This window comes from Chelonoidis abingdonii, chromosome 6, assembly GCF_003597395.2.
Source record: "Chelonoidis abingdonii isolate Lonesome George chromosome 6, CheloAbing_2.0, whole genome shotgun sequence".
Classification (NCBI taxonomy): domain Eukaryota; kingdom Metazoa; phylum Chordata; order Testudines; family Testudinidae; genus Chelonoidis; species Chelonoidis abingdonii.
Genome location: NC_133774.1, coordinates 68,327,530 through 68,342,332, shown reverse-complemented (window position 1 = coordinate 68,342,332; position 14,803 = coordinate 68,327,530).

The following is a 14,803-nucleotide window of genomic DNA, read 5'->3' as shown; positions in this document are numbered from 1 at the left end:
TCCATGAATGGTTTGTTCCAGTAGCCCACTTATCGTCAGATTGTCCTGGTTCCTCAACATCTGGCGCGGACCTTGTTAATCCGGGCGACGTCCGAGCCGGCATGACTCTCCTAGTTCGTGTCACTCTCATATTTGAGGTAGGCAGGTGAAGCGTTAGGGGGTCTTTTGCCCAAGGACCCCTACTGGAAAGTTGGGTACCAACCGGGATTTGAACCCCGGTCTCTCATATCAAAGGGCGGTCTCCCATATCAAAGGGCGACGCGCTTAGCCACTACGCTATCTCAAAGGATTAAGTCTGAGAAGCTACATAAAAAATAAACCACTGTGTAAAGCATTCTGGACATAGACCTCTTAAAATGGAGGATTGATATATCTCAAAGGATTAAGTCTGAGAAGTTATATAAAAAATAAACCACTGTGTAAAGCATTCTGGACATAGACCTCTTAAAATGACAAGAGTCAGTCAGAGTAAGGTTTGTTGCTAGGAAATCATAGCAATAGTGTCAGGATAATATTTAAATTTCATTTAAATTAAGAATGCTAATTAATAAACATACCTACTAGATGATGAACCAAGGTATCAAAGGTATGTTATATCAAAGACCAGATAGAACGTTTAGTTTATATGTTGAATAACCAATGTGAACTGAAAGTCTTCATAGCAAATACAATCAAAATGTGTCATAACCGAATGGCCACAAAACTTGTTAACTGCTTGATTAGAAGTACAAGATGTACAGCTCAGAAATATGCAGAGGTGACTCCAAACATAACTGTAGAAAGAATAAACAGATATTGATCCAGAGGTTGAATATTTATACAGCTGTTTCATCTTGTTGTTGTTGAACTGGATGATTTAAGTGACTATATTGCTGTATAATGGATTGATTAAATAAGTTTATGAAAATATTAAAGTATGTGGAGAGAGGCTACTAGAAAACTTCAAAAAGGATATTTCTGAAAAGAAGTAAACTTGCTGACAGAGAAACTTCAATCTGAATAGAAACACAGAGACATGTAAAGTTAGCCAGGAAAATGATACCAAGCAGAACAAAGGGGTCCTTATGGAAGCTTTCTGGACACAGAGTATGGATGCCAATCCAGGGGACACCACAAAAGTATGGAAGACTATCCCACGATGTCCAGCAGTTACTTAAACCATTGAAATTCCAAAAATAGAACAAAAATATCCCCAAACTATTTGCATTATTATATTTTCCATTGGCTTTGGGTTCTGGGAACACAACCAAAACTAATGTGTAAGTACAAACATGAAATCATAATAGAAGTACCTCGAATTATGAAAAGATAATGAATGATGCCCAAATTATATTATGAGTGGAAAAATTTATTTTTTGGTATGAAATAAGGATTGTATTCTGTTTAGTCTGCATTAATTTTTTTAAAAGAAAATGATTCGATAGACTCCCCATAAGAACTAAATGAATTCCTTCAACAAATCACTTCCTACATAATGAAACAATCGGGATAAAAGACTGTGTGTGTGACGACAGCTGGCCATGAGAGGCATATCTAAACAACTAACTCTAATGAACTATCTATGCTTTAAGTCTCTAATAGAAGACTGCTGTGGTAATGGAAGAAGACTTATAAATAACCCTGAATTAGTATCTGTACTTTATACCTCACCACGATCTCTCAAATAAGGCTGGATAATTTATCTACACACCAGTTTCAGTTGATAAATATAAAATATTTTGCTCTGCATTTCCTATACCCAAGTGATGATTTGGCTATTCTATTTTAAATACTCTGCCGATTAGAAAGAAACCTGAATTATAAACCTGTATGTATTCAAAATGTATAATTCATCATTAACAAATTTCTGCCTATCCGTCTTCAAAGAATGTTTACTGAAGAAGTGTTTAAGAGGGTGGAGAATTGAAAATTTGTTACACTAGTTTAACATAACTCTAATTTAATAGACAACTGTTTTACACAATTAGCATGCAGAGAATTTTCAAACCTGATTTGTGATGTCATCTTAAATTGACAGCTTCAGAGAGGAAAGAAAGGAGCTTAAATGAATGAGTTCTAAGATAGAGAGTTTGCCCTTTGTTAGGCTAACATTCCACTTTACAAGTATCAGAGGAGTAGCTTCAGGACCAGACTTCAAAGAGAAACTGCTGAGCTTCAGTTCCTCTGCAAATTTGACGCCATCAGCTCAGGATTAAACAACGACTGTGAATGGCTTGCCAACTACAAAACCAGTTTCTCCTCCCTTGGTTTTCATACCTCAACTGCCAGAACAGGGCCTCATCCTCCCTCACTGAATTAACCTCATTATCTCTAGCTTGCTTCTTGCTTGCATATAAATAACTTGCCCCTGGAAATTTCCACTACATCACCTGACGAATGGGGTATTACACCCACGAAAGGCTCATGCCTCTCAAAACTCTGTTAGTCCATAAGGTGCACAGGATTCTTTGCTCCTATAATATCACTTTACAAGTAAACTAATACTAGAATTCTAAATTACTTGTAGTTACAACTAGAAGAACTAGAATGTTTAGAATAATTAAAAGCACAGAGAGGGAGGGGGCTGTGAGAGAGAAAAAAGAATAGGCTTGATTATAATATTCAGGGCAGGCATAATTTGATTTTAAGTGACTTTTTTTGCATATCTACTTTGCTTCACTCTTAGAATTACTTTTAGTTAAACTGTTATTATTGGACAATTTCATAACATAAAAACTGATAAATACTCACCTTGCTAGCTGAGATGGGGCTTTAATAAGCAAGAAAAATGTAGACACCAACATAGGCTGAGGCCTCAGGGAAAGAAACTCAAATGAGAGCAGCTTGAGCAATGTTCTGTGTGCACTTCCCTTTCCTCCCACCCCATCTACTTGCTTTCAGTGCTCTTTCACCATTCTTTCCTCATAATGTATCGTTTGAGGGATGACGATACATGTTGCATCTGAGTCCAGATTCGGGGCTTTCCTATCCACTTCCTGCTGCCCTTGGGCAGTAGGGCTGATGGCTGGAGCTGGTGATTTTTTTCCTTTGGTGGTGGAAAAATGTTAGAGAGATTGATGTTTAAGTGGGTAGCCATTGTAGAATTCCGTTTTAGCTCCCAGCCTTCCTACCTTTTACTTATTGCTGAATCTGTGGTCACTGGGGCCTATACTGATCACTGAGTTTGAGGGCAAAGGATTTTGCCCATGTAGGCAAAACTCTGTGTAAGATTTTTTTGTTGTCTCCCATTCCTCACCCAGAGGGATCAGGTGGGGGGAGGTGGAAATTATGTTTAACAATTCTGACACATTTTTAGGCAGTTCCAAGTGCAGTTGGTGGTTAGAAAGGATGGATTTGAGATTCCTTATCCATATTGGACTTGGCAAGTAGAGCTGGCAAGATGAATCAGGGTAGCTTCTGTGTCTGGCAATGCTTCTTATCTCTCCTACATCTGTGTTGGAAAGGAGAAATGGGTCAGGAATCTGGCTTCAGTCAGGGCCTCCTGACAGCCTGGGGTTCATAGAGAGGTATGACCTCAGACTTATAGTAAATCAGGGGCCGTGGTGCCCATTGAAGAACTGAATTGGAACAAATCCTGCCAGTTGTGTGGGTTGGTTCTCACAGTCAGTTACAAATTTAAATAAAAGTTCGTGTCCTCTCCATTTATCCCTAACATGATTTTTGTGTCTCATTACTTTCATGTCCATATGAAGCATGATTAGAATATGGACCCATAGTTTCATATAGATACTAAAATCACTTCCCCAGAATAATATAAAATACATTGTATTACTCTGTGACGAGACATAAATTTATTGAGTTTTGAGCTAAGATTTCTTGATTACCATCTACGGTGTTCGAAACTGTGGTAGCTGAACACCTCACAATCTGTAAGATATTTCTATTCACAACACCCGTGAGGTAGGGAAGTTCAATTGTCCACATTATAGATGGGAACTTAAGCATAGACAAGCTAAATGACTTGCCCACGATCTCACAGAAGGTCTGTGAAAGAGCAGGGAATGAACCCAGGTTTCTCAATTCCTAGGTGAATGCCCAAACATCAGATCATTCTTCCTCTGTGAGAAATTAAATATATTCACACAAACATAGTAAATATTATTACTTTTATTCTGTCATTTAATTCTATTTTATTTAATAAAATGTATAAATGTCTGAGAATTTGTCAATCTGCACTTTAAGTCAGGAACTAAAATTCAACAAATCCTTCTGAAATATGGCATAGGTAAATGGTTAATTTGAACTGATTAATGTGTATTGTACACAGTATCTACCCTAGTGTTCTCATACTGAATAGTCTTAGATATTCACACTTTGGGATGGCTGTCCAAAATGATCTCCCAAACCATTTGAGATTTATTTATCACTAATCCTATTGCTTATAAATGAATCGAGCACTGTGCCATGAGATTTAACACTGGCCCTTGCCAACGTAATGCTGAACAAGTGCTCCTTCAGTGTAAAGAGTGTCACCAACTGCTGTCCAATCTTATGTTCTCCAAAGGTATTTTCCTATATAAAGTTCTGGAAAAGGTTTGCTTTGTCGCTCAGTGGTGAATTTGATTTGTCTAAATCTATTTAACAAAGACCTAAATTTGGCCCTAATGTAACTCCACTAGTGTTAGTAGAGTTGCACTAGGGATAAATTTGGACCACGGCATTTAAATGTAGGAACAATACTGCACTAATCACTGCTTAATCTCTGCTATGTATTCTCTGAGCTTAATTATCATTTTTTGCAGCATTTGACCTTGTTGATTAGGCAAATCTTTTGAAAATGAATACATTTGTGAGAACTTCTTTCAGTTCCACTGTGGTCTCATTTATCTCCATACAAGAGTATCTGCATGTCAGATTCTGTAATTTGTGATGTACAAAAAAAATCAGTTTTAAATTGCTAGATTTTCAGTTACTCTTGCTCTATTTCTTACCATAGTGTTTGTTTGTTGGAATAATGTTAATACTCAAGTCTGCATGGCTTGCTGGTCATCAAAGTTCTTTCTCATTTCTATCAAATGTTTCTCATATACTTGTTATTGGAGGCCATGCATTTGATGAAACACAATCCTGGGAAAACAGAGGTCTTGTTTGTTGGAACTAAATGCCTGCTGAGAAGTGCTTCCTCCTGATAAAGCCATTTTAACTGCTTCATTCATTAGAAGAGTCTGAGCATGAAAGAGGCATTGAATTTATATTTTGATATCAATAGGAACGAGGTGGAGATATTTATTCAGACCTTTTCATATATCTCAGATGATTGAAAATCTTTATCTCCTAAACTATTAAATTACTAACAAATTGTTGCAAAAACTTCTGTCTCTTTCTGCATGATATAACCATCCTTCTTACACCCTCTTCACTGGTTCCTGGTAAACCATGGTCTTGATTTTAAGATTTGATTGTAAACTTGCAGAGCACTCTGGATAACAGCAATGAAAGCAGACAACTTAATGACCTCTACACAGTCTCAATTTAAATTCCTTACGGAGCTGTAAGATCTCACCTCAATCACTAATCTTTCTTTGATTTGTTCTCCTGTTAGTCAGGCTGATTGAGACTTTTCCCTCAAAATGATTTTCCAGTAAAAAATGTAGTTTCTGCAATAGCAAAATTTTCCATGGGAACACTTTGATTTCCATGGAAACTCCAAAAAAATGTTATGTTTCCTGTTGGGAAAATGGAAGTGAAATATTTAATTCTGGGTCAGTTCAACCAAAACTGGAATATTTCATTATTTTAACTTCTTCCTCTTAGTGCATGCACAACATGTCTCTTGTGGCATGTGACCAGGATTCATTATCGAATTGGTCACTAGGACCCAAAATGTTTTGTTTCAGATCAGTTCAAGAAAATGTTAAACTCCATTTCCCTTCCAGTTTCATTTTGACATTTCTAAAATAAATATATTCAGAATTTTTATTCCTTGGAAATGTTTTGAGGTATCTACTTTTCACCTCAATTTGAGATGAAAACAAATGTTGAGATGTTAGAATTTCCCATGAGACAGAAATTCCAGAGTTCTTGACTGCGATCTTGAAAAAAATGGCTATTGGAAGAAATACTACAGGCCATGAAAAGGACAATAATGGCCAACATAACTCTTTATACTTATACTAGAATTATTGACCAGATTCTTAGATGTAACAGAGTGAGGGGGAATTGGAAGGGGAAGGGACTAGGGAAGGAACAAAGCAAATCAACGAACTATAAACACAATTTCCCGTGGCTCTAAGTTCCTTGGCAATTGGTCCAAAATTCTTTTTATTGTTGTTGTCTACCTATCTTGGTGGTCTGTGGCAGATGCCCGTGTTTGTTTGGTTTTTTTTTCCTTCTCACTTTAGTTTTTCATTCCTTTTAGGGCACAAGTTCTGTCTAACCACACTTGTCTTGATTATCATTTTACATGACATTGAAATAATGTTTATTCATTTCTGCCTGTAGGATTACATGTTTATAACGAAAGTTGTGACCTTTTTATGAATCTAAACTGTTTATTTGGACTTCAAATGCTGTGAGTGAGACTAAGTAAACACACTTGGTAATTGCAATATAAGTGTTGTACACAGATCTTTTTTGCAGCTATTTAATGAAGAGCTTAGTGTTAGTAAAAAGAAGTTTTTTTTATTTTTTTTATTTTTTTTTCATTTGGATCTTATAATGTAGTTAATGTGCAGCACATCTTCTCAGAAAGGTGGCGTACCCTGAGCACATTAGATCTGTTCTCTGCTCTCTACACTGGCTTTTCATGTAGTAGCAAGTCAAGATCAAGATCTAAGGGCAGTACACAAACCTGAATGAAACAGAATAGAATAGAACAGAGTGAGAGGTCTTTATTAGTCTTGCAGCTGCCAGCACACTACCAGAGACAAACACTTTTTTTATTGGATAAAAAAGACTGCACTTTTAATAATTATCAAGCACAAATATCTCAACAAATCCATCCCATTGTTCTCTGTGATTAAGTCAGCAGGAAAATGTCAGTATGAGTCTCTCCTTTCCCACATAAATAAAAGAAATAGAGAGCCCCCCTTCCCTTGGGGCCAACTGGGTGGCAGCAACAGTTTCCTCTTTCCCTGAAGATGCAAGAGTAGGAGCAGAGGGCATTTCCAGTGTTCACCCCACCAACTTGTGAGGTATCTGCATGAAAGACAGAATATACCCAGCTTGTTCTTAACACTTCCAGTTGCGTCTATATATTACAGCCTCAATTATACATGATGTTTGATGATTGCTACCTCTCCTGAGTGCCTTGGAATACAGGAACATATACAATAATTGGTGATCATCACACACTGCATTTCATTCAGACGGCAACAAAAACACAACTAGGTAAACAGAGAACAAAGAGGATACATGCTTTTATTATAAGTCTTATATTTGTCTTTGCTCGATATCACTGTATTGTTATCACTGATACCCAGTACTTCATTCCATAACTGATTTCCTTCAGTTTACACCCTTCAAATTATTTTACACTTATCCCATTTTAGTCATGATTTGAACAAACAATATATATTTAACTTTTCCTAACTTTTTCTTAAAAGCCAATTTGTCTAGCAACTTAGATATATTTGTGGCCACTGTCAGAAGACAGGCTACTGAGCTAGAAGAACGATCGGTCTGACCCAGTATGGTTGTTCTTATGCTTTTATTTGCTGCACTTCTTTGAATGATGTGTTAATTTCTTTAAATATGAGAGGTGGTCACAACTTTGTATTTCCTGCCTTTTTCTATTATTGTTACCATAATTCAATTTTCAGAGATTTTTTTCCTGTTGTGATAATAATTCAAACCAGAAAACAATGACCAGTGTTTTAAGCTATTATATTATTTATTATATCATGATATTTCTGTATATATTTATATTTATAATCATTTTATAATATATTTTATAATATATTTATCATTCTATATTATAAGCCATCACATAATCAACAATACATCCTCACTATTTGGATGTCTAAGGCATAAAGAACATAAGGAAAACACTACAGCGATATTACATTATATAATGAGTAAATTCAGCCTTGGTGTAAACAGGTACATTTCCATTCACTTCAATAGAGTTGAGCCTGGTTATATTAGAGATGAATTTGATCCTAGACATGTTCTAAGTATTATTCTTAATAAATATTCATAACAGATCCTACACATTAGCCAAATGTTTTTCAAGATGGCTTCATCCATCTCTTACTTGTAAAAAAAAAAAAAAAAGTTTAACATAGTTTATCTTACTTTAACACGGAAAATAGAAACAGCATTCAGTGCGGGACACACAGTCATTTAAATTCCAGTTAAATACTAACAATTTCAAATGTTTTTCCTCTATTAGTGCATCTGTAGAAATGCTTTTTGCATTATTTGGAATAATTAGCTATATTTATTATCCAAAATAAGAGTCTTTTTAGGGGATTTGGGGGTTAAATTTAAACTTAATCATGAGTCTAGTGTCTTATTTCAACAACAAAGATACTGTGAATTCTAGAACAATTACTTGGATTTGGCACACAAACTAGCAGTAGTTTAGGTAAAATATGCACCAATTGGTGTAGTGAAAAAGCAATAAATTTACTTTATAGCCATAAGAATTTGAATTGTAATTATCACTAAACTTTTAAACAACAACTATGTCTCATAATATAAGATCTATTATTTATTCTTTTCTCAGTGATTTTTTTTGAAGAATATATTCAGGCCTTTGTGTATAATGCGATTATGTGGCTGTAAAAATAGCCGCATAAATTTACCATTTTTTTAAAGATGCTGACAAAATTTCCATTTACAGCAGAATATTTTGAAAAATGGCCAGTTTGCTGCCATCTTCATGTTTGATCATTTCCCTGCAATTCTCAGTGTGTGTGTATTGTTCCATGTTCTGTCCACAAGGGAGAATTCAGGGAGTTTATTGCTCCTGGCCTTGCACTTCTGTTACTGCTTATAAAATGAAAAGAACGTTAGGAAGATCCTTCTAAAGTTCAAAACAACGTCTCTGAACCTGTATGACAAAAAAAACAAGCTTTGATTTCAAGCACAGTACTTTTAGCCCCCACTATTAATAAGGGAATAAACAGGTAGATACAGAGAATACCTGGCTGCTAAATTCCACAAAAAAACACCTTTGATTACCTCTGTTGAGCTGTAAGGCAACCTCTGTAATAGTTACTGAAGGAAGTCTAGCTCAACTGCTTTAAGCATCCACAGATCAGAACAATACTTCAAAGTTAGAGTTCATCTGGTGTGGCCCTAGTTAAAGAGATGCTGAATCTGAGATTTCCTTTTTGATCATCAGAACTCAAACTGAAGCTTACCCAAATTTAAAACAGGAGACCCAGTCCTTATAAAAATAATTTTGGAAAAATAATGGATGACAGCAACTGGATGTAGCTTCACCCAAAAATCCCAAAGCAGATTGATGTACTCGGAGGGAAGAAACAGCCAACTCTTCAGCTGATTCCAAATCCAATTGAATTCCTATTTCATCCTAACAGTAATGGTACTCGCCCCACAGCTTTAGTGATTAGAAATAACTCTCTTGAGAACAATCTAACACTATTCAGTGGTAGAGTACACCTCTTGGGATTCCTTTAGAGACCTTTTCCATTCCATTTATCCATAACACCTTGTCCGGTTCTGGAAGAACACTTCATCTGGTTCTCTGGGATCCACAAAAACCTCCATTTGATTCCAGATTTCATCAGTCAGGTTCATTTTCCTTTATTTGGCATACAGCAAAGTTATGCTGAGTTTATCAGACTGAAGCATAGGGGGTGGATATAAGATATACCACACATCAAAAGTTACACAAAAAACCTTTTCCTTTATATACATTTACACATCACATTATATTTACTATGCATTCCATCACACATTTTTGGACTGGCTTGTTTACTGTGCAGGAGCCAATCGCTGTGCAACATGCTCTGTCCATGCATAGTCCACGCTCAACCTCCTCTTTACCTTACCTCTTCCTAACTTATCTTGTCCATTGTTAGAAAATGGTTCTCTAGGTGTTCTCCCTCTTAACTGTCTCAGACATTCTGTCTTTTTCACTTACTGACCTATTTACTTACCTTATTTAGAATAAATGTTCTCTTTTCACAACATCCTCTGGCAAAGAGTTCCACAGGTTGACTGTGTGCTGTGTGAAGAAATACTTTCTTTTGTTTCTTTTAAACCTGCTACCTATTAATTTCATTTGGTGTCCCCTAGTCCTTGTGTTATGAGAAGCAGCAAATAACACTTCTTTATTTATTTTCTCTACATCAGTCATGATTTTATAGACCTCAGTCATATCCCCCTTTAGTTGTCTTTAGTTTTCCAAGCTGAAAAGTCCCTGTCTTATTAATCTCTCCTCATATGGCAGCCATTTCATACCCCTAATCATTTTTGTTCCCCTTTTCTGAACCTTTTCCAATTCCAATATATCTTTTTTGAGATGGGGCAATCACATTTGCACGCACTATTCAAGATGTGGGCATACAATGGATTTATAGATGCAATATGATATTTTCTGTCTTATTTTCTATTCCTTTCTTAATGATGCCCAACATTCTGTTCGCTTTTTTGACTGCCGTTGCACATCAAGTGGATGTTTTCAGAGAACTGTCCACAGACAATAACTCCAAGATCTCTTTCTTGAGTGATAACAGTTAGTTTAGACCCCATCATTTTATATGTATAGTTGGGATTGTTTTCCAATGTTTTACTTTGCATTTATCAACACTGAATTTTATCTGCCATTTTGTTGCCCAGTCATCTTGTTTTGAAAGATCCTTTTGTAGCTCTTCGCAGTCTGCTTGGGAATTAACTATCTTGAGTTAAGATCTGCAAATTTTGCCACCTCACTGTTTACCCCTTTTTCCAGATCATTTATGAATAAGTTGAATAGGTCCCATTACAGACCCCTGGGGACACCACTATTTATCTCTCTCCATTCTGAAAATGGACGATTTATTCCTACCCTTTGTTTACCATCTTTTAACCAGTTACTGATCTATGAGAGGACCTTCCCTCTTATCCCATGACAGCTTACTTTGCTTAAGTGCCTTTGGGAAGAGACCTTGTCAAAGGCTTTCTGAAGGCTTTCTCTTCTCCTTTTCCCTTTCAACCTCTCTTCCTTATCCAACGGCCTTTTCTACTTCAACCCAAGTTCCCCACTCCAAGAATCACCCTTAAAACTATATTTTTGTGCTCCAGATTTTTAAATAAATGTGGAGGGAGGATGACTCTTTTTGTGTAACCTATAGCCAAAGTGGATATGGAGTAGAAAATGAGGGAATAGTGTCTAAGTTATTTCATAGTCATGGCTTTTACATGGGCCACAAGTTTGGGATGAATTATTACAATCACAGAACCATTCTTACAGACATAATAATTCCCTTGGATGTGTGTTGGAAATTATGCCCTTAGTTACAGTGTGGGAGAGCTTAGCTTCAAAGCTGACTTTGTGTCTTTATTCCTTCCTGTGAGTTTGTTTTCCAGCATTTTCATGACTTCGCTGTTCTCTTATAAATATTTCACTAACACAGATAAAACCTGTTTTTCAAGCTTTTTGTGAGAAACATAAAACAAACAATAGAAGCAGACACACATCCCTACTGTAAATAGATAAAATATTATAGGCAGTACAAGGAAACTCTGTGAGCCAGTTTTGCTACTTATTTTATTATACTGTGTAGTAATGCTAGGCCATACAGGTAAAAGTATTCTGAGAGTTTAGAGAACATTAACAGTGAGGGTGGGATCCCCGGAGGCGCTTAGGTATCTAAGTTCAACTTTAAACACTGCTGCAACCCAAAAAACTCCCACTCAGCTGCCACCTAACATTGTAGGAGCCTAATCTCACTTGGCACCTCAGTTTTTTTCCTCCCAGCATGCACACTGCAGCCTCACTCTAAGGACCTGGGCACCTAGCTCCTCCCTGAGCATGTACACTGCCTCAGGATAGGCCTCCAGACACCTATCTCCCGCCTCAGCCCCAGAGCGATTCACGATCCAGGAAAGATAAGCATTTGTCCACCAAAACCATGTGCAGGGCCCAATCTGGTACATGCATCCAGAGGCTGCCTACAAGATTGGGCCCGTCAGGCAAGTTCACATAAAACAGTCAGGGATGAGGAAGAGGAGAACGCCCTCTCTTATCATCTTTAGCCTCAAGGATAGGGTATTCATCAAGGATGTGGGAGACTCCCAGGTCTAGTCCCCTCCTCAGGGGGAAAAAGGGAGCATCCACTTCCCAGGTGAGTGCCCTACCATTAGAGTATAATCATTTTAATGTTTCCTTTGGCTCAATTAATATGTGTTTTCTATTGTTTAAAGTGGAGTTACTTCAGTAGCTGAGATTCTGTGACCCCACATCAGACTATCTGGTAGCTTAGTGGTTAGGACACTTACCTGAGAGATGGAGATCCCTTCTCCCCCTTATGAGGGAGGGTCTGAATTCAGGGTCTCCTACATCCTGAGTGGGTACCCAATCCACAAGGATAAAGATTATAAGGGATCTCCTTTGCTGCTGCAATTAAGGTGGCTTAATGTCTATCTTCAGCAGGCACCAATCTCTGGCTAGGGCTGTGACACTCACTCTTGCAATGCAAAGAAAGAAAGAAAAAGAAAAGCTAAAGATATCTTCAATTTCTGATGATTGTAATCTATCTGCTAGGAAATTACAAGCAGAGCATGCAATAGTATCAGCCACTGATACTGAGATCTGGCAAACTTTTAACAGTGATGGACTATTTAAGACATTGATTTTAGCTTGCCTTTCTGGTCAGAGTCACATCAGTGTTGCCAAAGGGGTGCCTTGGATGGCAAAGCCATACATATTTTAGACAAGAGAAAGATAGGAAAAAGAAAAAATAAACTTGGGAAAGAAATTACACACTGCGGGGGTGGGCTGGGGGAGAACAACAGGAATCTCAGGTTCACATCTTACACGTTGCTCAGAATTTAGCCAAAGCTGAGGTCGGGGGAAAGGCTGATCATCCATTTGTCTCTCTCTGGCTCAGTCTACTCAGGATATGTTTCACAATCAGAATATTGAAAGCCCAGTGTTGTCATGGTGGATCCTGCGTCCCAGGAGAGAGTGGGGGCAGTAGCAGCCATGATGGTGAAGCTTTCTCTTGCTAGTCCATCCATCCTGATTGTTTATCTAGGGATAACTGCAAGAATAATATTCAAAAAGGAGTGGCAACCTCATCCCATTAAAATTAATCACTGAAAACAGATTTCAGTGTTTTATCCACTATTAACGTTTTCTCCCATTTCTAGAATTGTTTGGCTCATTATTATGTCAACCCATGACACTTCCAGAAGCCTTGGAGACCCTTTATCACAGCTCTCTTAAAAGAAACCATCCAGTTTGTACCAATTTATCTTGGCCAATTTAGAACATAGACCTTTGTACAACACTCACGTATGGTGGCATGGCATCAAGCTGCAGAAGAACAAACAATGGATAGGGTGAAGAGCACGTCAATCTACAACAATAACCCCCAACAACAGTCAGAGCAAAAAGCGGTGTAAAAAGCCTCAACAACCAAGAAGTGGTACAGGGAAGTGAGGGAGACTAGCATTGCTCATAGCCTCATTAGATAGTTTTAGGAAACCAAAGTCAGAATCAACATTTCTCACAAGTTAATCTTCCATTATCATCATACTGTCCTAAGCAACAGTTGAAGTACAGAGAACATTACTGTTGCCTATAGTTTGAAATTGTGCTAATGGTTGCTTTAAAAAATGGCTTCCCCTTGCCTCCCTCATTAGTGGTAGGTAAAGTATTTAATATACAAACAAACAGACAAATTTGTTCAAAAGTGTCTGTTATTGTCATTACTCAATCAGTGCATTTTTTGCACTAACAATGGCTTTTTAAGGGAGTTGAAATGACATTTTGTGTTTAAATAATTATTTGTCTTTCAGTGATTGAGATTTGCAGACTTGGAGGCTGTGGATTGGTCAGTTTGATGGAAACATATTTGAATTTGCATGAGGAATAGTGAGCATAGACAAAGCACTCACATTTTTAGTCCCTTAGTGGATTTACAAAGATGTGTTTTACAGCAACCTTTTTTTAACAAATACTGGTGTTCTGAGACTTTTTCTGGAAGGAACACACTTTAGCATAGTGAGGACAAGAAATGCATAGTGATGGATAGTAATGCATAGTGAGGATAGTAATGCATAGTGAGGACAAGAAATGCTAGCACAGCATGAGAAGTCATTCTTCTACATTCAGCTTAAAATATGCTAATAATTTCAAATGTTATTCTACTATTAGTGCATCTATGGAAATACATTTTACATTTATATGGGGTAATTAGAAGATGTTTATAACTAAATTCAGATATTTTTTATTATTTCTTAAAGTCTAACAATCTGAATTTGGTGTCTTAATTCCACATTTTTAATTGAACAAAAATGTAATATTAAGAACCGTAGAGCAATTATTTTGCTTCAGTGTATCACTTTGCACACATAAACAGAAATAACTTTAGATGAAATATATGAACCAGTTAACTATATTGTTTAATTATAAACAGAGTGAGTACACTCTTTTAATATACAATATAGTGTGTATTTTTATCATCTTCATAGACTAATGAAGTAGGGACTTCTGGAATCTGCAAGAGTGCTCAAAATATAAAAGTATCAGAGGGGTAGCTGTGTTAGGGTACGTCTACACTGCATGATTATTTCGAATTAGCTTAAACCGATATTACAAAACAGATCTAATAAAATCGGTTTAGCGCGTCCACAGTGGGATCACGAAATCGATTGTTTGCATCCATGGTCCAAAGCTACCATC